Genomic DNA, 25364 nt, shown 5'->3' with positions numbered 1-25364 from the left:
GTATTTGACCTATCCTTATGTACAGGAGTAAATCTTACTAGAACAAACCATCATGTGAATTTCTTCTCCCTTGCTGGTTTTGGGTTCAGGAACCCAATTTTTTTTCCAACTTTTATTTTAGATTTGGGGATACATGTGCAGGATTTTTATCTGGGTATATTGCACAATGCTGAGGGTTGAGGTATAATTGATTCCATCACCCAGGTACTGAGCATAGTACCCAATAGTTTTTCAACCCTTGCTTTTCTCTCTCCCTCCCCCGAGTAGTCTTCAGTTTCTATCACTGCCATCTTTATGTCCATGAATACTCAATGTTTTGTTTCCACTTATAAGTGAGAGTATGTGGGTATTTGGTTTTCTGGTCCTACATTAATTTACCTAGGATAATGACCACAAACTGCATTCATGTTGCTGCAAAGGGCACAAACTTGTTCTTTTTTATGGCTATGTAGTATTCCATGGTGTATATGTACCGCATTTGCTTTATCCAATCCACTGTTAATGAGCATCTAGATTGAGTTCATGTCTTTGCTATTGTGAATAGCACTGTAATGAACATGTGAGTGCATGTGTCTTTTTGGCAGAATGATTTATTTTATTTTGAATATATACCCTGTGGTGGGATTGTTGGGTCAAATACTAGTTCTGTTTTAAGTTCTTTGAGAAATCTCCAAACTGCTTTCCACAGTGGCTGAACTAATTTAACTTCCAACCAACAGTGTATAAGCACAGGAACCCACCGTTGAAAGCTATCCAATGAATGCAATTTCCATGGTGGCTCTTATCAATGTAGAAATGGCAAATCACTCTGAATGGGAGGACTTGTATATTGTGGCTTTGGGATTCTCTCTCTCCTACAGAATGTACATAGAAAGCTTTATGCTCTGGTGGCCACTCTAACAACCAAGATGGATTCCCACCTGAGGACAAAGCTAATTCCCAGAGAACAGAACAAGAGAATTGAGGAGAAGCAGAGCCAGAGCCTGCATGTACCACTGCTGAAGCCCACCTTGCCTCCAGAATTCTTACTATGTTATATAATAAACACGCAGACTTTTGAGGCCAATTTCACAGAGGTTTTACTATTTTTAGCCCAAATGAGCTTTCTGTCTGATGATGTGGTTACTGTCAGACATTCTCAATACTCTTACCTGAGAAAGTCTAGGGAATGGTTTCACAAGGCAAGTCACTTCTCTTCACATCCCACTCCCACTGTCTCTCAAGATCACCAGAGCTACATGTAGATTCAGATCCCCATATGCCTCAGGAGTTCAATTGCAAAGCCAAATTCAGGAGCAGAAGATGTTCTCGCCAGAGGAATTGAAAGAGTGCTAAGTATGCTGGCATAATACGGAGAATCTGTGTGGAAATGGATTCTGAGAATACTAGACCAAGGAAGGAAGAGTATAACTTTAGATCACATAGAATTCAGCCATAGGGATACACTTATTGGAGATTCTGGATTTAAGGTGCTGGCTTAAGCAGTTGCAAGTTGTGTAAATTATTTGCTCTCTTGAACTGTGCTCAATAGTAGTTCATTCTAAATGAACAGAAAATGCTAGACATTTTTGTAATAATAAAGGGAAAGGAAGCCAACAGGTTATATAGATGAGAATGTTGGGTGGATTATCACATGTGAACTACATGCTTATTCCATAACAGTCTCCTTCCTCTAGAAGGAGAAAGAAATACACAGAAAACCTTTTTTATACCAGGAGCTCAAGAATTGCACTGGTATCTTTTTTTTTTAGACGGAGTTTCGCTCTTGTTACCCAGGCTGGAGTGCAGTGGCGCGATCTCGGCTCACTGCAACCTCCGCCTCCTGGGTTCAGTCAATTCTCCTGTCTCAGCCTCCCGAGTAGCTAGGATTACAGGCACGTGCCACCATGCCCAGCTCATTTTTTGTATTTTTAGTAGAGACGGGGTTTCCAGGATGGTCTCGATCTGTTGACCTCGTGATCTACCCGCCTCCGCCTCCCAAATGCTGGGATTACAGGCTTGAGCCACCACGCCCGGCCTGCACTGGTATCTTAAAAAGCACTTTGGTGGTTCTTCATGTACTGGGGTAAAAAGAGAATACTTTGTGGTTGAAAAGTGTTCCTGATTTCAATAGGGACACTAGGATGGAAAGTGCAAGTAGTGCCACCTAACTGGCAAAGTTAAGGTGGGCATGCTCATTATAATAATAGTAATAGAGGCTGGGCACAGTCGCTCACTCCTGTAATCCCAGCACTTTGGGAGGCCGAGGTGGGCGGATCACTTGAGGTCAACAGTTCAAGACCAGCATGGCCAACATGGTGAAACCTCATCTCTACTAAAAATGCAAAAATGTGTTGGGTGTGGTGGTGCACACCTGTAGTCCCAGCTACTTGGGAGACTGAGGCAGAAGAATCGCTTGAACCCAGGAGGCGGAGGTTGCAGTAAGCCGAGATCGTGCTACTGCATTCCAGCCTGCACAATAGAGCAAGACTCTGTCTCAACAAATAAATAAATAAAATAATAATAGCAGTAGACCTGGCATGGTATTCAAAATGATACATCCTTCAAACATCTCCAGAAATATTTTACATATAATGGAGTTACAAAGATCAAAACAGATGAGCAGGGGTCTGATTCAGTCTGCAGAAAGACTGAATATGAAGTTAGCAGCAGAAATGTCAGGGTTTTAGAGCAAAGATATAATTTCTTCAGTGAGCAGCCGTTTATTCTTCTTTGAAGGAATAGCACTTGGCTTACTACTGGGCCCTGATAGAAACCAGGTGACTATGAAACACAAGCTGCCTATCGTGAGCTGAATGCTATCCGATCTACTCAGCTATAAAGTTAGACATATTCAAGTGGAAATAGTATATACGTGAGTGCATCTGAGCAGGTCCTGAGAGCTCAAGTTTCACTTACTGATGGCTCATCTTCCTGGCATTCCTCCTCATGCCACACTGCCACCTTTCTACCAGCCATCAGGGCTTCATGAATAGTCCTCTTTATCAGTTAACTGAAAAAGAAAAATCTAGCATAGTTTACATATAGCTTTGAGAGTAAGCTAGCATCACTAAAAGTCAACTTAAAAAATAGATTACTGAAGTGCCACTCAGTTCTACTTAGTCCCACCAAAGTGAAGGTGGAAAAGGAAAATCATACAGTATGCAAAGCTGGAGTGGTATATTGTCCTTGATTTTCCCAGCAAAGACAAATCCTGATGGACAGTATCAAATAATTTGGTCAGATTTTAATGGAAGTGGAAAGTAAAAGACCAGAGGACTGGTGACAAGTATCTGAATGGGTCTCAAAATGGAACTATCATGTGAAGACATTTGGGATTTATATAAATGTAACAACCTTAGTTCTCCAATAGCTATACCCCATGTGAACAAAACTTCAGTTTTGTACAAGTGTCCAAGCTCCTCCATGTGACTTTATGCTCCAGAGAAGGCTGACCACACCTCTACTCTTGCAGGTGAATCAATGAATCTGAGTGATCATAGTGATTCTGTTCCCCTCATGAGCCTTAAAAAGGGCCATACAACCCCATTTTAGCCAATGAGACATTGAAGGGAGTCTGCTGTGGGGTTGGTTTCAGAAAGAGATAGTCCCCTTTTCTGCCTTTAGTTGTTAGTGTGAAGATGTGTCTCCTGGAGCACGTTAGCCTTCTTACAACTATGAAAGAAGCTAAGATAATGTGCCCAGGATGGCAAAGCAAAAAGATTGGAAGGATTTGGATCCTTAATGAAATTGCTCAGCCATCTAATCAACCACCTCTTGAGCCACCCTATCTTAGAACTTTTTAACATGTGAAATAGTAATTTCTTAACTGTTTATATCAACTGTCAAAGGTTTTTATTTTTTTGAAGTCAAAAATGTCTTAACTAATAACACTCAACAACAAAAACAACAAAAAACCCTGTGGAGGAGGTTTTGTAAGCAGGTGGACAAGATAATCCACCCTGCAAATGTGAGTCAGTCTCCTTCCCCATTCACCCTGGAGCTCACTCCATGGGCTCATGAACAACATGTCTACAGCAACTTGGATGCAGAGTAGGCACAAGCTCAACAATATGGACTTTCCATCACCAATGCTGGCTGTCACTGATGAGTGCCCAACTTGCTAGTAGCAGCAGTAAATCCTGAACCTCTGACATTGTATCATATCCCAGGAGGCCATTCAGCCACAGGGAGGCAGGTTAATTTATTGACTGTCTATCATCACAGAAGAGATAGAAATTCTTCCCTACTGTACTGGTTACTTATTCTGGATTTGGATTTTATTTTCCTAAGATTATTTCTTCTTCTCCTTCTTTCTTTTTTCTTTTTCTTTTTCTTTTCTTTTCTTTTTTCTTTTTTTGATAGAGTCTCTCTCTGTCACCCAGGCTGGAGCACAGTGGCGTGATCTCAGCTCACTGCAGCCTCTGCCTCCTGGGCTCCAGTGATTGTCCTGCCTCAGCCTCCCAAGTAGATGGAATTACAGGCATGCACCACCACACCTGGTTGTAGAGACAGGGTTCCTCTACATTGGCTAGGCTGGTCTTAAATTCCTGTCCTCAGGTGATCTGCCTGCCTCGGCCTCCCAAAGTGCTGGGATTACAGGTGTGAACCACCGCGTTCAGCCTCCCAACATTTCTGTCTAACCCTTGCTAGTACAACCACCCTGTGTATACTAAATACCTCATACAAAGGGGGATCATATCTGGTTTGCCCAAGTCAGTTTCCAGTTTACTGCTGCTCTCTTGGTGTAATTAGTAGCCCTCATTACTCCCAAAAGCACTCCAGTTCAGATGACAGATTATAAAGGCATCCTACTTATGCACAACATGGTATCTTGTATATATTACTTTTGATCTGGACACCTATTTTTAATTAAATAAGCAGTAGAGCTTATGCCTATGACTTACCATATGTTTATTAACTAGAAATAGACAAACAGCTATAAGACGAAATGCAAAATTGTGGCACTGTCCTATAGAATGTGATATATTCTCTGAACCAGTAGTTCTCAAAAGGTGATCCCAGGACCAGTAATATCAGCATCACTTGGGTGCTTGTGAGAAATGCAAATAATCTAGCTTCATTCCAGAACTACTGAAACAGAAAGTCTTGGAATGGGCACAGCAATTGATGTTTAAACAGACCCTCCAAAAAATATTGTTGCATATTAAAGTTTGAGAGCCACTGCTCTGAAATATCAACCAAAAAATGTTGCTCTTTTTCCCTCATAGCCACAATACACCCTAAAAACCAAGCCGTGGAAGTAGAAGTTGGTCACTCACTCAATGTTACTTCTAATGATCCATATGCAAATTATTTGCTTCTCACTTCTGTAATTCTGAACCCTTACTGGTTTAGAGGTTTTAGAATCTCAAAAAGAAGATGCATTCACCAGGGGAGAAACAGTATTCCATTGAATAAGCAGCTGAGATTGCCATTTGGCCATGCTTATATCTTCTTATCACTTGGTAAGCAGAAAAAAATGATTTATGCTATTTGATTAAATGATTGATCGTGTCTACAGAGAGAAATGGGGTTGCTTCTAATGATTAGAAGGAAAGAGTACGGGTGGAACAAAGAGGGCCTCTGGGGTACCTTCCACACTGCCGTATCTACAATAAAAATTTAATGGAAGACAGAAACAATCTTACATAAACAGGACCACCTTTTGGCTCTGATCCCTTCATAATAAAGGTCTGAATCACTCTACCAGGGAAAGAATACTAATAATCCGCGATGTTGACTGGAGGGAAAGGGAATGTGGGATGGCTGGTCAAATAAGGAATTTGTCGCTATATGGCAACTGTCAATTTGTAATAATTTCAGAAGCATATATTGTAGTATCTGCCCCCACTTTTTTTTTCTGTATTATGTACTGTATTTCATTGACTCTCCAAGGCTTATTTATGTACCTTCATTTCTATGAAGAAAAAACACTTCCCACTGAACTATGATGTGATGCTGCTTGCTTTCACTTAGAATTTTTATTTTATACCTTGAGAGAGAGATTTTAGGGGTTTTAGACACAAATTTCCATCACGTGTCAATCTTCTGCATATACTAAAAGTTTTTTAAAAATTACTTTTGGAGCACTAACATTGGTTTCAAAATGAAATGTTTCTTTGCAAGTTTTACTTTTTGACAATATTAAAAGTTAAGAAAGACAAATGTTCATCCACGTACCAGTAATATTGTATGGGTCAATCTCCAACTGGTATAAAAAATTAAGGAGGAAAACAGCTCTCTTTAAAAGCATGGAACTTTTAAAGTAATGTATTAATAACTGACTCAATGAAAACAAAATATGAGGTTTGGAAATGGAAAATAAAGGCAATTCCTTCCATAAAGCTGTGGTGCTAGCTCTTCACTATACTTGCTACTGTTCTCGAGAAGCAAATGGGCATCACTCTTAGTCTCACAGGGATTTGTAAAATTTATCATTGGACTATTATTGTTTATAAACTGAATAGAGTGATTTCAGCTATTTTTCCAACAAGTTGGATTAGAGGTCTCTGCTTTCCTTCTGCCTCATCTGAGCAGCTGGGTCACATGAATCCCACCTTCAGAATCTGTCTATGCCTATTTCTTAGGCCCAGTCCTAATCTGAGGTAAGAATTTAGCCCCAACCTCACATTTTGGCCTACTATGTGCTAGGCATGCTTTTAAGTAGCCAGGGTGCCTCATTGTCCAAAAGACACAAATATCAAGCTTTAGTGGAACTTCCTAACAATTTCCTGTCTGCCATCAAAAATCCCGAAGCCCCCTTCTATCAATGCATCTATACTTTTTCTTGTTTCTTCTGCCTTTAACTAGCTCACTACCTTCTCTTCCCAAGTCTGAAAGTGTGGTGGGAAGTCTTAATAGATTTTTAGATTAAAAGAATTTGAGCATTGTTGCTTTTCTTATTTGGGATGTTAATATTTTTCTTTAGTTCAGATGTCTAATTTTATGCTTTCATATAATTGGTGTGATGCATTTATGCCTTCCTTAATTAAATAAAACCCAGATGTTTCAAAGTAGTCAATGAGAGAGCATCTCCTCTTGATAGGGGTGGTTGACCTTATAGTCCCAACTCCTAGCTCTAAACACTCTTCTCAGGGATTATTTTGACTGTATCACCTGCTGACCTCAAAGGGCAAAGACTAACGCCCTGCTTTCAGTACTTTGTCCCATATATGGACATATAGTTCTTCCTTGATACCATTTAGTTCAACTGAGGCAGACTTGATGCCCAATTAAGCTTTACTGAAGGTTAGAATGTAACAAAATGGCGACAAGAACTAAGAGTAGGACCATGAAACTAAATACTCTAACATATATTGCATAGCTTATTCATCTTCAGGTTTTAACCCATTACAGGGTTCTTTCCTTTCTTTCTTAAGGTCTGTTTCTGCAAGTACATATTCCCAAATGTTTGGCCTTGTCATCATTACGACCCAGAAAGAGATAAATGCCTCCATATACCTCAGCCTTGTCCCCTCGGCCCTGAGTTGCTACCTGAGGGCCTCCCTTCTCTCCAGATAAGATCCTGGTAATAACGACAAGCTTCATGGAGGAAGAAAAGACATCTCTAGGGGCATAGCCTAACCCAAGCAGTCCTACCCTGATAATTGCAAGTATTAGTATTACCTGCACTCTTCCAAGTGCAGGTAACGGAAATTTATCCCAAAGTTGCTTAAGAAAAGTCATGTAATTTTGCAAAGAAAAATTCTTTGTCTAAGAAAATGGGAAAGACAGATCTTGTTTGCTTCAGGTGTGGCTGAGCACAGAGGTTTAAATGATGCCTGTCTTTTGTTATTTTGTTTTTTTGAGATGGAGTCTTGCTCTGTTGCCCAGGCTGGAGTGCAGTGGTATGATCTTGGTCCACTGCAACCTCTGCCTCTGGGGTTCAAGCGATTCTCCTGCCTCAGCCTCTCAAGTAGCTGGGATTACAGGCACCCATCACCACGCCTGGTTAATTTTTTGTATTTTTAGTAGAGATGAGGTTTCACCATGTTGGCCAGGCTGGTCTGAACTCCTGATCTCAGGTGATCCACCTGCCTTGGCCTCCCAAAGTGTTGAGATTACAGGCGTGAGTACTGTATCTGGCCTCTTTTGTCATTTGACAGAGACTTTTGCTCCCTTTCTTTTTCTCTTTTTCAGTCTCTTTCAAATTGTCTCTCCCTCTTTCTATCTTCTTTCTCTTCCTTCCTTCTTTCCTTCATTCCCTTCCTTCCTTCCTTCCTTCCTTCCTTCCTTCCTTCCTTCCTTCCTTCCTTCCTTCCTTCCTTCCTTCCTTCTTTCCTTCCTCCTTCCCTCCTTCCTCTGTCTCTCTGTCTCTCTTTTTGTCTTTCTTTCTTTCTTTTTCCTGAGACAGGGTCTCACTCTGTCGCCCAGGTGAGAATGCAGTGGCGCAATAGCAATCACTGCAGCCTCGACCAGGCTCAAGTGATTCTCCCACCTCAGCCTCCTAAGTAGCTTGGACAACAGAGTGGCATTATTATGTCCAGCTAATGTTTTATTATTTATGGATGTGAGGTCTCAGTATGTTGCCCAGGCTGGTCTCCAACTCCTGGCCTTAAGTAATCCTCCTGCCCCTGCTTCCCTAAATACTGGGATTAGAGACATGAGCCACTATGCCTAGCCTTTTCTTTTCTATTGAGTCAATTTTAAAGGAAAATCCCCCGAATTTTGGCAAAAATGGCCACCAGCAGCTTTGGATTTATATTTAACTACAGCAATCCTAATGAAAAGGAAAAGATGTAACCTCTCTCCTAATGGTTTCAGCAAAATTACATGACTGGTTGGGCCAGTATGGCTCCCTTTACCAATCCTGGAACTGATGGTGGAGTGTGATGATTGACCAGTCTGGATGATGTTGTACTGACTCCTGTGGAAGGGAACATAATACCATGGGATTGAGAGTCCCACCAGGGAGCAGAGCGGTATTTGTTAAAGGTCATTTAAAAAATTATAGATCCACATATAACATGGTATTCCCAATATTCATTCTGAAGATTTGGGTATAAAAGAGTAAGAGAGTATTAGAGTTATAATTAGGCATGACAAAATTGATATGGTCTACAAGTCAGACACAGAAGAATGAGGAATCATAAATTACAAGACTGTTTCAGTCATGAGCAAACTGAGGCCTTGTATCAATCACCAAAAGTTTAGAAAATGGTCTCCAAAGTATTAGAGGAGTCTGCATCTTAAAGAAAATCAAATGCCAGGACTGCTTTAGGGATAAAGAGTTGCTTTTAAGTAAACTGAGCTAATCAGTAGGAAGGAATCAGGGCCAGGAATGGTGGCTCATGCCTGTAATCCTAGCATTTTGGTATGCCAAGGCAGGAGGATCACTTGAGGCCCGGAGTTCCAGACCAGCCTGGGCAACATAGTGGGCCCCTAGCCCTATTAAAAAAAAAAGAAAGAAAGAAGGCAGGGATCAGGAAGTAAAACTATACCTGGGACTTGTCTGAAAATAACTGACTCCACTGAAGTGGGGAAGATAATGTACTCTTATAAGCAAAATGTGTTGTGAACAGATAAAAATATATCACTATTACAGTTCATCTGTTTTTATTAATATTACTAAATGCTTGAATGAATGAGTTGTACTCCTGAGGCTTCAAAACCAAAACAAAATGGTTGGTTCTTCTGCTGGTCGTAGGTTACAATTACCTTAGCTTGGAAACAATAAGGCTGAGTTGATTTAGTAATGAAGAGGAGATCGTATTCACAAACACTGATCAATTATTTATTTTAGTGCTGTAGTCATTAATTTATTGATTTCTCATTCCACGGAAAATCTAACGAACCAAAAAAACTCCTTAATTTTTTTTTTCTGCTACATTCTATAGTAGAAAGAATTCCCCATCTCTTCTCATTCCTAACGGACTAGAGGTTTTGAGACCATTTTCCTCACAAAAGACTTGAAACGATCTATGAACAACTGAAAGGTTGAAGGTTTGAAAACAAGTTAATGTCCATATGGACAATAATTTTCCTTACCAAATAAGAACCATAAAAATTATTGTATGTGAAGTTATATGCAGCATCCTAAAGTAGGAAGTTGAGAACTCAGAATTTAACTTGAAATATTTCAAGCTTAAATTTGAACAATTATTTTACAAATTTTTTAAATGATGTAACTCATGGGCCTAATTTGGCTTCCCCTGAAAGCAGAGGTTGAGACAAATACTTGGCTGCAAGTTGTGTGTTGGGGAGGTAATCCCAGAAAACAGAAGTAAGGGAACAGGGAATATGAGACAGGAGAGGTCAGTACAAGAAGGTGTTATTCAAGTCTCTGCTGAAGGGAACAGCGGATCAGTTCTGCTGGGACTTCTGGGAAGTGCAAATGTATTCCAGAGCTTTCCATTTGAAGAAAGTGTGGATGAAGGTGGTTCCCATGTTGGTTGATGGCTGTTATTTGCACTGGGGAACATAAATGTGGTCCTCAAGTGGTCCACATGCATGCCCAATGGCTCTAGGGCATAAGAGATGCCCAACGCAGAAAAATAGAGTAATTCTTTACCTGCCTGAGGTGTGATCCTGTCAATGAGGAAGGAGGTAAGCCTGAGCTTCTAGGGAATGCAGCTGCAGCTGAAACAGGAGAGGGCCAAAGAAATGGAAATGAGGCTCCAAAGTACCTGCTACATCAAACAAATAGATCTGAGGGCCAATGATTTGTTAGTATTTGACTTGTGGTCAGTCGGCTTAGAAATTCACAAACTGATAAAAGGGCAATAGAATTTATTGTATGATCAAACAGACTTCTCGGAGATTCTAGGGATAAAGTACAGAAAAGAGGGCCAATTACTGCTTTTCATTTATGCATTAATTTAACAAATTTAATGAACACTTACCATAAGCTAGGTGCTGGAGATATATCAATGAAAAAGATAAACCAAGTACCTGCCTCATTGAGCTTGCATTCTGTTTGGGAGATAGTCAGCAAACAATAAGTTTTGGATTTTTCAGTTAAAAATAAAACTGGGGGCCTAGTGCAGTGGCTCATGCTTATAATCCCAGCACTTTGGGAGGCCGAGGTGGGTGGATCACCTGAGGTTAAGGAGCTGAAGACCAGCCTGGCCAACATGGCGAAACCTGTCTCTACTAAAAAGATAAAAATTAGCTGGGTATGGTGGAGGGCGCCTGTAATCCCAGCTACTTGAGAGGCTGAGGCAGGAGAATGGCTTGAACCTGGGAGGCGGAGGTTGCAGTGAGCCAAGATTGTGCCACTGCACTCCAGCCTGGGCGAAAAGAGTGAAACTCCATCTCAAAACAAAAACAAAAACAAACAACGTAAGATAGTATTGTGAGAGATATGGCTGCTGTTTTAGATAGGGAAGCCATCAAAGGCTTCTCTTCATGAATGACATTTAAGGGGAGAACTGGATGAAGATTGAGTCAAGTGAATATTAGGGAAAAGTATTCTTGGCAAAGGGAATATCCTATGTATGAGCCCTGAGGTCAGAATAAGCTATTATGTTTGAGGAGCAACAAAATCAATATGAATGAAGCTGAGAGTGAGAGATGTGGTTAAGAGATAGAGTGAAACATGTTGGCTGGAGTCTGATGAGGCAGAGTACTGTGGCTATGGCAAGGCATGTAAGCTTCATTCTTGGTGTGACGGGAAACCACTGGGAAATTTTAATCAGGTGAGATGTGATCTGATTTTCTATTTTAAAAAGTCCATCCTGGTTGCCACGTGGAGAGTGTGTATGTGCAGTTTTGGATTGCAGTATTGTAGAACACAACAGGCCTAAATATTTGTCTTTTCTATGAACAGGTGGATCTCTTAGTTACCTTTTGCTTGAAATGCTCGTAAGTGTCCACGCAAAGACCTCAACACACAGGTGTTCTTGACAGAATTATTTATATTAGCCAAAAGATGGAAATAACTCAAATGACCAAAAGCTAGTGAATGGAAAAACAAAATGTGTTTATCCTCAAGCAGAATAGAAAACCATTTAATAATAAAAATAAATACTGATACGTCTACGGCCATACCACCCTGAAGGTGCCTGATCTCATCTGATCTTGGAAGCTAAGCAGAGTTGAGCCTCGTTAGTACTTGGATGGGAGACCACCTGGGAATACCAGGTGCTACAGGCTTTTAAAAATAAAACAATCAATAAATATTAATACATGCTACAACATGGATAGTATCAAAAACATGCTAAGAAAAAATATAGCCACGGACGGCTACACATTGCATCATTCTGTTTATATAAAATATCTAGAAAAAAGAAAATCTATATGTGGATAAAGCAGATTAGTGATTGCCTGGGACTAGGAGTGGGAAAAGAGAGTAAGTGAAATGAAGCAGGACATTTTACTAGAGTGAGAGAAATGTTCTAAAACTGGTTTGTGGTGACAGTTGTACAACAGTACATCTACTAAAAATCATTGAAATATACACTTAAAACCGGTGAATTTAAAGGTATTTAAATGATATATCAATAAAGTTGTTTCTAAAAAAATAAACATGTATTGCCACATTTAGAGCATGTATCTTCTGAGTGTATGGACCCTCCATCTCCACAGACCTTGATCTTAGTCAAGAGAGCACCAAGATGTGCTGGCTTTTCAGGTCACCCAGTGGCCTACTTTGGGAATGAATAGAGTTAGTTTCTTTCTTTCTCAGCTCTCTTCCCTTTGGGGAGATCATACACATTCCAAGCATTCCCCATGTCCCCTATTTTCAGAACTCTCAGGTTGCTTGGTTCTTCCTTAAGAAAATTTAACCTGTGCACTTTTTCCTCTCACTTTTCTAACTATTGCCAACTGTTTCAAGAACATTTTTTACTACCTTTTTCCTCTTTTCTTCCTTTCTTTTTTAGCTCTATTTTTCACTGTCATCTCTCATTCTTTATGTTTGTTCCATTTGTGACCCCTAAAAATAACTATAATGATGAGAGAACAGGATTGGGGACATATTAGTATCAAGAGAAAGGAAAGTCTAAGTTGTGCTTTGCTCCATCAAATTCTAAAGTGCCAAAAAGTTCTTCTCAAGAACATTCTCAAAATTTCCTTCTACTTACTGTTGTTTATTTCATGCAAAATAAAAATCTTGTCGTTGTTTTAAAGTTTACTTGTACTATAACCACATTTTGAAATTATTTTTCATTGTGAGCTAGAATATTTGATTTCAAAAAAGTATTTTATTTATATCAACATAAATACTTTTGTTGGCTGACCCAGAAAAAAGAACACTATATATCATATGATTTCTACAGAGGAAAAAAAAGTCTGAATCCAAGAAATGGTTAGAGTTTATTTTTGGTTTATTTATTATTATTATTATTATTTTTAAGATGGAGTTTTGCTCTTGTTACCCAGGCTGGAGTGCAATGGCGCGATCTCGGCTCACTGCAACCTCTGCCTCCTGGGTTCAGGCAATTCTCCTGCCTCAGCCTCCTGAGTAGCTGGGATTACAGGCACGCACCACCATGCCCAGCTAATTTTTTGTATTTTTAGTAGAGACTGGGTTTCACCATGTTGACCAGGATGGTCTCGATCTCTTGACCTTGTGATCCACCCGCCTCGGCCTCCCAAAGTGCTGGCCACAGGCTTTAGCCACCGTGCCTGGCCACAATTTTTGGTTTATTAATTGGAGACTGCCATAACTGAACTTTAAAACAAGGTTCTTAAGATAGTATCTTTGTATCTTATGAAGTGTTATATTATACTTGTTCTATTGGTCAATCTCTTATGTTGTTTTTTATTGCAATTTGTTTCGTTATATTCTTAAAAATAAAAGGACAATTATAGATATGACTAAGCAAAACTAAATTTCCCTTTTAGTAGAACAGAAGACAGGTTCTTCATTTTCTTTATCTGCCTATCACATGAAATGTATAATGCTAGGAATAATTAGTATATTAAGTCTCTACTTTCAGGGTTCATTTCTTGGTCACAAAAATGTAAGAGAATGAGATTCTAAATTCCTTTAAAATTCAGCTTAACTGTGCCAGGCACAGTGCTTCACACCTGTAATCCCAGCACTTTGGGAGGCTGAGGCAGAAGGATCGCTTGAGCCCAAGTTTTCAGGACCAGCCTGGGCAACATAGTGAGAGCTTGTCTCTAAAAATAATAATAATAGTAAGTAAAATTTAGCTTAAAGGAAATAATCAGGACTGTAGATCATAATGCCTTGTTATGTGAGATTACAAGATTATAGGTTACTATTATGTCTTGTTTTTGTTTTTGTTTTGAGATGGAGTCTCGCTCTGTCACCGGGGTAAAGTGCAGTGGCATGATCTCAGCTCACCGCAACCTCAGCCTCCCAGGTTCAAGCAATTCTCCTACCTCAGCCTCGTGAGTAGCTGGGACTACAGGTGTTGCACCACCACAACTAGCTAATTTTTGTATTTTTAGTAGAGACAGGGTTTCATCATGTTGGCCAAACTGGTCTCGAACTACTAACCCTGTGATCCGCCCGCCTCGGCCTCCTAAAGTGCTAGTATTACAGGCGTGAGCCACCTGGCCCGGCCTATTATGTCTTGTCTTAAGAGAGAAGGATGTGGCCAGGTGTAGAGGCTCACGCCTTTAATCCCAGCACTTTGGGAGGCAGAGGAGGGCAGGCAGATCACAAGGTTAAGAGATGGAGACCATCCTGGCCAACATGGTGAAACCCTGTCTCTATTAAAAATACAAAAAAATTAGCTGGACATGGTGGCATGCACCTGTACTCCCAGTTACTCAGGAGGCTAAGGCAGGAGAATTGCTTGAACCCGGAAGGCAGAGGTTGCAGTGAGCCGAGATTGGGCCATTGCATTCCAGCCAGGTGACAGAGCGAGACCCTGCCTCAAAAAAAAAAAAAAAAAAGAGAGAGAGAGAGAAGGATGTATATCCACATGCCATGACAGACTGCATTCAAGGGTGTAAAGAAACTGTTTGGCCCCACTGGGAGCAATGTAAAAAGAAACAATGCTGAGCTTTCATTTCTTGCAGGTTGCTAATAATTTATGAGATATTTATGAGATTTCTTTGCAGTGTCAAATATTGGTAAACTTTTTCTTTCTTTCTTTTTTTTTTTTTTTTTTAGAGAGAGGGTCTGGCTCTGTCACCTAGACCTGAGTGAAGTGGTGCGATCATAGCTCATGGTATCCTTGAACTCCTGAATACAGAAGGATTGCTCAAGCCATCCTCCCACCTTAGCCTCCCTCGTAGCTAACAGGCATGCACCACCATGCCTAGCCAGTGTTTTAAATTTTTTGTAGAGCTCAGGTCTTGCTATGTTGCTCAGGTTGGTCTTTAAGCTTTATATATTTTTGTTAGGCCACAATAATGAAAATTAAGATTATAAATAGCAAAGATGTCACGTAAATGTAGGGGTAATTTTCTAATGTAACCTAGGGAAGAGTTATCTCAGCAGAAAGAGTTTTGTTTAATGTTTTGATTTTTAATCACTATTTTTTAAATAGGCTGCCAGAGAAATGGGGTGTGAGTTTGTTTTAGCTTTGGTCTCCACTTCCTGTGTAAGTTCTTTGGGATGGATGTTTAGTATAGATATGAAATCATTGGGGAAAACCAAACAAAGAGAAAATATTATCACTGAAAAATTACGCAGTAATTTTCCACATAGATTTTTTTTTAAAGGAAAGTCAGTTTGACAAGGCAAAAAGAGACTTTGGCAAAATGAGCTACTCTGTCCTGCATCTAGGCTACCTGAAAAAAAGGCCCAGTCTTTTAAACTATCTTCTCCAGAGGCAAGCATGCCATGACCCAACAAATGCCTCTTTACCCCACGCGTTGAAGTTTGCAAGAAACAGCTGAGTAAGCTCCGGGCTTTTACAGAGTTGACCATGTTTTTGAATCCTGCCCTTTAATGAACCATATGTTTACAGAACTAGGTAGCCGTAGTAGACATACTATATCCAGCTGTTAATCATTTCTTAGTAAGAAAAAGCACTGGAATCTACAGATGGACATTGATCTGTTACCCACGTTGACAATCACACCACAAATGCACCAGGACGCCGCACTGATTTTCCATCTTTACTGCTGGAGTTGGGAAAGGAGAAGGAAGATTGGTTGTAGTGTGCCCTGGGGGATGTTACCCTCCTTTCCCTCTAGGGCAAATGACTCCTTACATGCAGCCAATAAAAAGCAAAAAGAACAAGTTTTTATATAAAAATGTTGCAGTTCATATCTTTCCATATAAACATTCAATATGGGGAAAGAAAACCCCACCAGCTTGGCAAAAAAGAGATTAGTTTCTCCCCCAAAGATTGGTTTAGAAGTCTTCCCAAAAGAAAGCTGTCTGATGAAATCACTGCCATCTTAAGTGGTAAAAACACAATGCACTACATTAAAACATAGTTATCAGGTTTTTATAATCATAGTATAAGAATCCTCAAAATTATCATGTCTGGAATCTTTAGAAAAATACACACCTTTGTGATTTAAGATCAATTGCTACTTAGAGGCTACCAGGAATTACTACTCCACAACTTCTCTTAATAACTCTACGGTTTCAACTTCTTTCATTGTTATGCCGACAAAAACTTGCCTTCCTTCAAATTCAGGACATATCTCCTGGTTTGGCATTGTTCTGGTGCCTTTGTTCTCACTGTGGTTACAATTATGACCCAGGAATTTCAAGAAAAACATAAACTTCTAGACCAAGCTCTAGACACATTTCCATATTGGCGCTGTGAACTCTAAAAATAACATCTTACTACTAAGTACATGAGCAAAAATTTAGAGCAAGGTATAAATGTATGCATGTGTATGCATGTGTGCATATTTCAGAGGTGTGAGGACTTTTTTTTCCAGTTTGAAGCTTTAGGGCATATTATTTGAGGCTTCACTTACCTCTATCTGAAGTTTAAACCAAGAAAGCGTGAGAACTACTCAGCAGTGGAGGGGTTCCCTGTGCTTTTTAGGTACCAAGTCACTTGTTTCTTTATTGCACAGTGAGGCATTCCTTCTTCAAAACACTTTGTTACAATTAAACTGTATAGCCCTGGAGGTGAAACTTGTGTCTCACTTGTAGACAGCCTGTGTTTCTGAATCACAGAATCTAGTATAATCCACTGGGGTACTTAAATAAGGGACCAAAACATAGCTAATGAATAAAAGAAAGCAGTGAATTAGTAAGCATGTATTTGTAAACTGTTGCCACTGTGAAATGTAAGACCTTATTTAATAAAATCAGTTTATGATATTTAGCTTGAAAGAACAGCTGCTTGCTTTTTGAATATTCAAAACCTTAGAGACACCATACTTTATTTTTCTTTGTTTTTCTAAGAGTAATAATTTTAAAACAGGTGAAAATCTTCTAAAATTTTTCACATTTTTTTTTTTGGTATGATTTTTGTTTTGTTCTGTTTTGTTTTTTGAGACAGTTTCCCAGGCTGGAGTGCAATGGCACGATCTTGGCTCGCAGCAACCTCTGCCTCCCAGGTTCAAGCGATTCTCCAGCCTCAGCCTCGCAGGTAGCTGGGATTACAGGCATATGCCACCACACTTGGCTAATTTTGTATTTTCAGTAGAGATGGGATTTCTCCATATTGGTCAGGCTGGTCTCAAACTCCCGACCTTAGGTGATCTGCCTCCTTGGGCTCCCAAAGTGGTGGGATTACAGGTGTGAGCCACTGTGCCCGGCCATGATATTGAAGTGCAGTATAGGCTTTATATTTCTAATTACATGTGGAAAAAATGGTCTGAACATGAGGTGGCCTGTAAGTAAGAAATATTAGCATCAGAAGTAATTATAACAGGCCAGGTGTGGTGGCTCACACCTGTAATCCCAGCACTTTGGGAGGCTGAGGTGAGTGGATCATCTCAGGTCAGGAGTTCAAGACCAGCCTGGCCAACATGGCAAAACCCTGTCTCTACTAAAAATACAAAAAAAGGTAGCTGAGCATGGTGGCACACTCCTGTAATTCCAGCTACTCGGAAGGCTGAGGCAGGAGAATCACTTGAACCTAGGAAGTGCAGGTTGCAGATAGCGCCACTGCACTCCAGCTTGGGTGACAGAGCAAGACTCCATCTCAAAAATAATAATAATGATTATAATTATAATAATAAAAGTAAAATAGATTATTTGTAATAAATTAAAATTTTCTAAACCCCCACTGAAGATATTCTTAAAACTCTATCCCAAATATACCAGTGACATTGCAGGAAGATTTCAAAGTCCAAAATACTATTTTTAAAAATTGCAAAAATTTTAAAATTCACTAAGAAAAAAATAGAGCAACTTCAGATATTTTGAAATCTGTTAAGTCTTCTTCAAAATTAACATGAGTTCTGCTCACTATTGATAACGTGTTGAAAAAATGGTCTGACTATGAAGTTATTGAGGTTTTTCTCATTCCAGATCTCTGCTAATTAGTATCAGGGATAATTAGACTCCTCTCTAGTTCTTCTAGAGAACTACTTCCCAACTTCTCTCTGCCTTATGATTCTATAAATGAGACAGAGAATATCTCGGCACAGAATGCTCAAAATGTAAACACAATACAATTCCCTGTAAAAACAAACAAACTGTGGCTCTGTTTACTGTAATGTCACCTAATTTGACTTATATAAATCCACATCTTTTAATTTTAGGAATTGTATTCAATGTTTTAAGGTCAAAAACTGTGCTTTTCTATGTTGAACTACTGGTAAGAAGCTGGCAATCAAGTGAAAGTTCTTTATAGACTAGACTGAAAGCTCTTGTGTAGTGTCAATCCAGCATTCATTTCTCAAAGCAAATGTCACACGCACAATAGTTCTGTTGTGGATTCAAAACCAAGTTCCGTTTCAGCAATAGTAGCGCAGCAGTAAACTCCTCCTCGTTGTCAGGCCCTGCGGATATCTGGTTTTAGTCAGGCACTTTAGAGTCATCTCAAAGCTTTGACACAGTGTCTCATTCTTTTACCCGGGCTGGAGTGCAGAGACGAGATCTTGGCTCACTGCAGCCTCAACCTCCTGGGCTCAAGTGATCCCCCCACCTCAGCCTCCAGAGTAGCTGGGACTCAGGCATGTGCCACCACACCCAGTTAATTTTTGTATTTTTTTGTAGAGGCAGGGTTTCGCCATGTTGCACAGGCCGGTCTCCAACTCCTGGGCTCAAGCGATCAGTTTGCCTTGGCCTTCGGAAGTGCTGGGATAATAAGGTGTGAGCCACTGCACCAGGCCCAGAATGTCTTTATTAGCTGTATTGGATCATTAGTTACAGAAACCCAGCTGGTTAGAAGTAAATTGCTTTCCTGCTTACCTGCCGCCTAGTTCTGAGTACACATGTTGGTCCTACAATCTCACTTAGTATCTGATACATAAACTAAAATGATAGTTGAGGTTGTTCACTGGGGGTGGAATTTTGAGGGATTATTTTTGAACTTTTCCATATTTTTGAAATATTTTAACAGATAGAGTGTGGGTTTTTTGCTAAGAAGAAAATAAACTTTGTCAAAAAAAAAAAAAAAAAAAAAAGCAATGCCAAGGAAAGCTTTTTTTTGTTTTGTTTTTTGAGAAGGTCTCACTCTGTCACCCAGGCTGGAGTGTAGTGGCATGATCAGAGCTCACTGCAGCCTTGTCCTCCAGGGCTCAAGTGATCCTCTCAACTCAGCCTCCCAAATAGCTGGGACTACAGGCTCATGCCACCATGCCCAAAATATTGTTAAAATTTTTTTTATGAAGCTAGAGTGGGGTCTCACTGTGTTGACCAGGCTGTTTTCAAATTCCTGGCCTCAAGTGATTCTCCTGCCTTGATCTCCAAAAATGCTGGGATTACAGGCATGAGACACTGTGCCCAGCCATCTTTTTTTTTTTTTTTTTTTAATGCCAGTGAAATTTCTTTATTTTATTTTACTTTAGGTTCTGTGTTACATGTGCAGGTCATGCAGGGTTGTTGCATAGGTGCATACATAACCAGGTGGTTTGCTGCCTCTATTCCCCCTTCATCTATATCTGGCATTTCTCCCCATGTTATCCCTCTCACCCTCCCCACCCCATACTGTCCTTCCCTAACCCCCCTCCACTGCCCCCAGTGTGTGATGCTCCTCTCCCTGAGTCCACATGTTCTCATTGTTCAACACCCGCCTATGAGTGAGAACATGCGGTGTTTGGTTTTCTGTTCTTGTCTCAGTTTGCTGAGAGTAATGGTTTCCAGATTCATCCAAGTTTCTACAAAGGACACGAACTCATTGTTTTTTATGGCTTCATAGTATTCCATGGTGTATATGTGCCACATTTTCTTTGTCCAGTCTATCATTGATGGGCATTTGGGTTGGTTCCAGGTCTTTGCTATTGTACATAGGGTTGCAATGAACATATGTGTGCATGTGTCTTTATAATAGAACGAGTTATAGTCCTTTGGGTATATACCCAGTAATATGATTGCTGGGTCAAATGGAATTTCTATTTCTAATTCTGGAGGAATCGCCACACTGTTTTCCATAATGGTTGAACTAATTTACACTCCCACCAACAGTATAATAGTGTTCCTACTTCTCCACATCCTTTCCAGCATCTGTTTTCTCCAGATTTTTTAATAATTGCCATTCTAACTGGCATGCGATGATACCTGATTGTGGTTTTGGTTTGCATTTTTCTAATGACCGGTGATGATGAGCATTTTTTCATATGTTTGTTGGACTCATATACATCTTCTAAGTGTCTGTTCATATCCTTCTCCACTTTTAAATGGGTTTGTTTATTTTTTTTCTTGTATATCTGTTTTAGTTCTTTGTAGATTCTGGATATTAGCCCTTTGTCAGATGAGTAGACTGCAAAATTTTTTTCCCATTCTGTTGGTTGTTGCTTCACTCTGATGATTATTTCTTTTGCTGTACAGAAGCTCTTAAGTTTAATTAGACCCCATTTGTCTATCTTGGCTTTTGTTGTCATTGCTTTTGGTGTTTTAGTTATGAAGTCCTTGCCTATGCCTATGTCCTGGATGGTTTTGCCTATGTTTTCTTCTAGAGTTTTTATGGTATTAGGTTTTATGTTTAAATCCTTAATCCATCTGGAGTTAATTTTAGTGTAGTGTGACAGGAAGGGATTCAGTTTCTGCTTTCTGCACATTGCTAGCCAGTTTTCCCAACACCATTTATTAAACATGGAGTTCTTTCCCCATTGCTTGTTTTTGTCAGGTTTGTCAAATATCAGATGGTTGTAGATGTGTGGTGTTGCTTTCAAGGCCTCTGTTCTGTTCCATTGGTCTATGTCTCTGTTTTCATACCAGTGCCATGCTGTTTTGATTACTGTTACCTTTGGCTTTATTTTTATTTTTTTATTTTTTGCTTAGGATTGTCTTGGCTATGTGGACTCTCTTGTGGTTCCATATGAAGTTTAAAGTGTTTTTTTCCAGTTCTGTGAAGAAGGTCATTGGTAGCTTGATGGGAATAGCATTGAATCTATAAATTATTTTGGGCAGTATGGCCATTTTCACGATATTGATTCTTCCTAACCGTGAGCATGAAATGTTTTTCCATCTGTTTGTGTCCTCTCTTATTTCATTGAGCAGTGGTTTGTAGTTCTCCTTGAAGAGGTCCTTTACATCCTCTGTAAAGTGTATTCCTAGGTTTTATTCTCTTTGTAGCAATTGTGAATGGCAGTTCGTTCTTTATTTGACTCTTTAAGTCTGTGATTGGTGTATAGGATTGCTTGTGATTTCTGCACATTGATTTTGTATCCTGAGATTTTGCTGAAGTTGCTTTTCAGTTTAAGCAGATTTTGGGCTGAGATGATGGGATCTTGTAAATATACAATCATGTCATCTGCAAATAGAGATGATTTGACTTCCTTCTTTCCTAATCGAATATGCTTTATTTCTTTTTCTTGCCGGATTGCTCTGGCTAGAACTTCCAATACTATATTGAATAGGAGTGATGAGAGAGGGCATCCTTGTCTAGTGCCAGATTTCAAAGGGAATGCTTCCAGCTTTTGCCCATTCAGTATAATATTGGCTGTGGGTTTGTCATAAGTAACTTTTATTATTTTATGATATATTCCATCAATACCTAGTTTATTGACAGTTTTTAGCATGAAGGGCTGTTGAATTTTGTCAAAGGCCTTCTCTGCATCTATTGAGATAATCATGTGGTTTTTGTATTTGGTTCTGTTTATGTGATGGATTATGTTTCTGGACTTGCATATGTTGAACCAACCTTGCATCCCCAGGATGAATCCTACTTGATCATGATGAATAAGGTTTTTGATGTGCTGTTGCATTCGGTTTGCCAGTATTTTATTGAAGATTTTTGTGTTGATGTTCATCATGGATATTGGCCTGAAGTTTTCTTTTCTTGTTGAGTCTCTGCCTGGTTTTGGTATCAGGATGATGTATGGTCTCAAAGAATGAGTTAGGGAGGATTCCCTCTTTTTGTATTGTTTGGTATAGTTTCAGAAGGAATTGAGCCAGCTCCTCTTTGTATGTCTGGTAGAATTCGGCTATGAACCTGTCTGGACCTGGACTTTTTTTGGTTGGCAGGCTATTGATTGCTGCCTCAACTTCAGCCCTTGTTATTGGTCTATTTAGGGTTTCAACTTCTTCCTGGTTTAGTCTTGGTAGAGGGCAAGTGTCCAGGAATTTATCCATTTCTGCCAGGTTTACTGGTTTATGTGCATAGAGCTGTTTGTAGTGATCTCTGATGGTAGTTTGTACTTCTCTGGAATCAGTGGTGATATCCCCTTTATTGTTTTTTATTGCATCTATTCGATTCTTCTCTCTTTTTTATTAGTCTGGTTAGTGGTCTATTTTGTTGATCTTCTCAAAAAAACAGCTCCTGGATTTACTGATTTTTTGAAGGGTTTTTTGTGTCTCTGTCTCCTTCAGTTCTTCTCTGATCTTAGTTATTTCTTGTCTTCTGCTAGCTTTTGAGTTTTTTTGATCTTCCTCCTCTAACTCATTCAATTTTGATGATAGGGTGTCAATTTTAGATCTTTCCTTGTTTCTCATGTGAGCATTTGTTGCTATAAATTTCCCTCTCAACACTGTTTTAAAGGTGTCCCAGAGATTCTGCTAAGTTGTGTCTTCATTCTGATTCGTTTTGAAGAACATCTTTATTTCTGCCTTCATTTCATTGCTTATCCAGTCAACACTCAAAAGCAAGTTGTTCAGTTTCCAAGTGGTTGTGCAGGTTTGAGTGAGTTTCTTAATCCTGAGTTCTAATCTGATTGCGCTGTGGTCTGTTAGATTGTTTGGTATGATTTCTGTTCTTTTGCATTTGCTGAGGAGTGATTTGCTTCCAGTTATCTGGTTAATTTTAGAGTAAGTGTGATGTAATGCTAAGAAGAATGTATATTTTGTGGATTTGGGGTGGATCGTTCTGTATATGCCTATTAGGTCCACTTGGTCCAGCTCTGCATTCAAGTCCTGGATATCCTTGTTAATTTTCTGTCTCATTGATCTCTCTAACAGTGGAGTGTTGAAATCTCCCACTGTTATTGTGTGGGAGCCTTAATCTCCTTTTAGGTCATTAAGAACTTGCTTTATGTATCTGGGTGCTCCTCTGTTGGGTGCGTATATATTTAGGATAGTTGGCTCTTCTTGTTGGATTGATCCTTTTACCATTATGTAATGCCCTTCTTTGTCTCTTTTGATCTTTGTTGGTTTGAAGTCCATTTTATCAGAGACTAGGATTGCAACCCCTGTTTTTTTTTTATTCTCCATTTGCTTGGTAAACATCTTCCATTGCTTTGAGTCTAGGTGTGTCTTTGTATGTGAGATGGGTTTCCTGAATATAGCATACCAATGGTTCTTGACTTATTATCCAGTTTGCCATTCTGTGTCTTTTGATTGGGGCATTTAGGCCATTTACATGCAATGTTAATATTGTTATGTATGAATTTCATCCTGCCATTTTGTTACTGGCTGGTTTTCTTTTCCGTTAGTTGACTAATTTTCTTCATTGCATTTTTGGTCTTTGCCGTTTGGTGTGCTTTTGCAGTGGCTGGTACTTGTTCCTTTCCATGTTCAGTGTTTCTTTCAGGAGCTCTTGTAAGGCAGATTTGGTGGTGATGAAATCGCTCAGTAATTGCTTGTACATAAAGGATTTTATTTATCCTTCACTCATGAAGCTTAGTTTGGCTGGATATGAGATTCTGGGTTGAAAGTTCTTTTCTTTAAGGATGTTGAATATTGGCCCCCACTCTCTTCTGGCTTGTAGGGTTTGTGCTGAGAGATCTGCTGTGAGTCTGATTGGCTTCCCTCTGTGGGTAACCTGTCCTTTCTCTCTGGCTGCCCTTAGGATTTTTTTCCTTCATTTCAACCCTGGTGAATGTGATGATTTTGTGCCTTGGGGTTGCTCTTCTTGAGGAATATTTTTGTGGAGTTCTTTGTATTTCTTGGATTTGAATGTTGGACTGCCTTGCTAGGCTGGGGAAGTTCTCCTGGAAAATATCCTTTAGCACGTTTTCCAGCTTGGATTCATTCTCCCCATCACATTCAGGTACACTGATCAAGCATAGATTAGGTCTTTTTACATAATCCCATATGTCTTGGAGGCTTTGTTCATTTCTTTACACTCTTTTTTCTCTTGTGTTGCCTTCTCTTCTTATTTCATTGAGTTGATCTTCAATCTCTGATATCCTTTCTTCTGCTTGATTGATTCAGCTATTAAAACTTGTGTTTGCTTCATGTAGTTCTTACGCTGTGTTTTTCAGCTCCATCAAGTGGTTTATGTTCTTCTCTAAGATGGTTATTTTAGTAAGCATTTCATCTAACCTTTTTTCAAGGTTTTTGGTTTCTTTGCATTGGGTTAGAATGTTTTCTTTTAGCTCAGAAAAGTTTGTTATTACCCACTTTCTGAAGCCTGTTTCCGTCAATTAGTTGCACTCTTTCTCGGTCATGTTGTGTTCCCCTGTTTGTGAGGAATTGTGATCCCTTGAAGGAGAAGAGGCATTCTGGTCTTTGACGCTTTCATCTTTTTTGCACTGTTCTTTTCCCATCTTCATGGATTTACCTGGCTCTGATCTCAGGGAGCTGCTTGATAAGGTGCTTGTCTGCCTGTCAAGGCACTACTGGGTTTCCAGAGACTCCTTGAGGTTACTAAGAAGGCTTCCTGTGTCTTTTTTGTTTACACTGGGAGGTTAGGCTTGCTTCTTCTGCTGACCTGGAGGTGCTGCTGGGTGATCAAGAACACCATCCCATTGCTATGTAGGCTTCCTGTGTTTTTTGTTAAAACATGAAGCCTAGTCCTGCCTCTTTAATGGTGGGTTGCACCTTTCCTGAATGATCCACAAAGCTGGATCATTCAGGGTTCAGCTTAGACTAAGGCACTGGCTGTGTAACCCACTAGAGTTAGTGCTTTAGCCCTGTGGGGTCTGTGGGGGAGGGTAGCCACCTGCCCACCCACACCATCTGTCTTCCTGCTTTCAGCTCCCTCTCTCTCCAGGTAGGCAGAGGGGGTGATAGCTCAGTCCACAGGCTCTCCAGGCTGGCTTATGGGCTTATGCCTTTG

The 25364-nt window shown here is 39.8% G+C and overlaps 2 protein-coding genes and 1 pseudogene across 6 annotated transcripts in view; 2 read left to right on the top strand and 1 right to left on the bottom strand.

Annotated features, from left to right (window-relative positions):
* CEP85L (centrosomal protein 85L) overlaps positions 1 to 25364 on the top strand; it is a 256166-nt gene that overhangs the window by 7771 nt on the left and 223031 nt on the right. The gene's annotated exons all lie outside the window — the stretch shown is intronic.
* LOC128931813 (zinc finger protein 415-like) overlaps positions 1 to 25364 on the bottom strand; it is a 118177-nt gene that overhangs the window by 77353 nt on the left and 15460 nt on the right. The window lies entirely within an intron of this gene.
* Positions 11957 to 12075, top strand: LOC118153180 (5S ribosomal RNA; annotated as a pseudogene).

This window comes from Callithrix jacchus, chromosome 4 (assembly GCF_049354715.1).
Source record: "Callithrix jacchus isolate 240 chromosome 4, calJac240_pri, whole genome shotgun sequence".
In the NCBI taxonomy this organism is placed as follows: Eukaryota; Metazoa; Chordata; class Mammalia; order Primates; family Cebidae; genus Callithrix; species Callithrix jacchus.
Note: the sequence above shows the minus strand (reverse complement) of the source record. Positions and strands in the feature narration are given on the sequence as shown.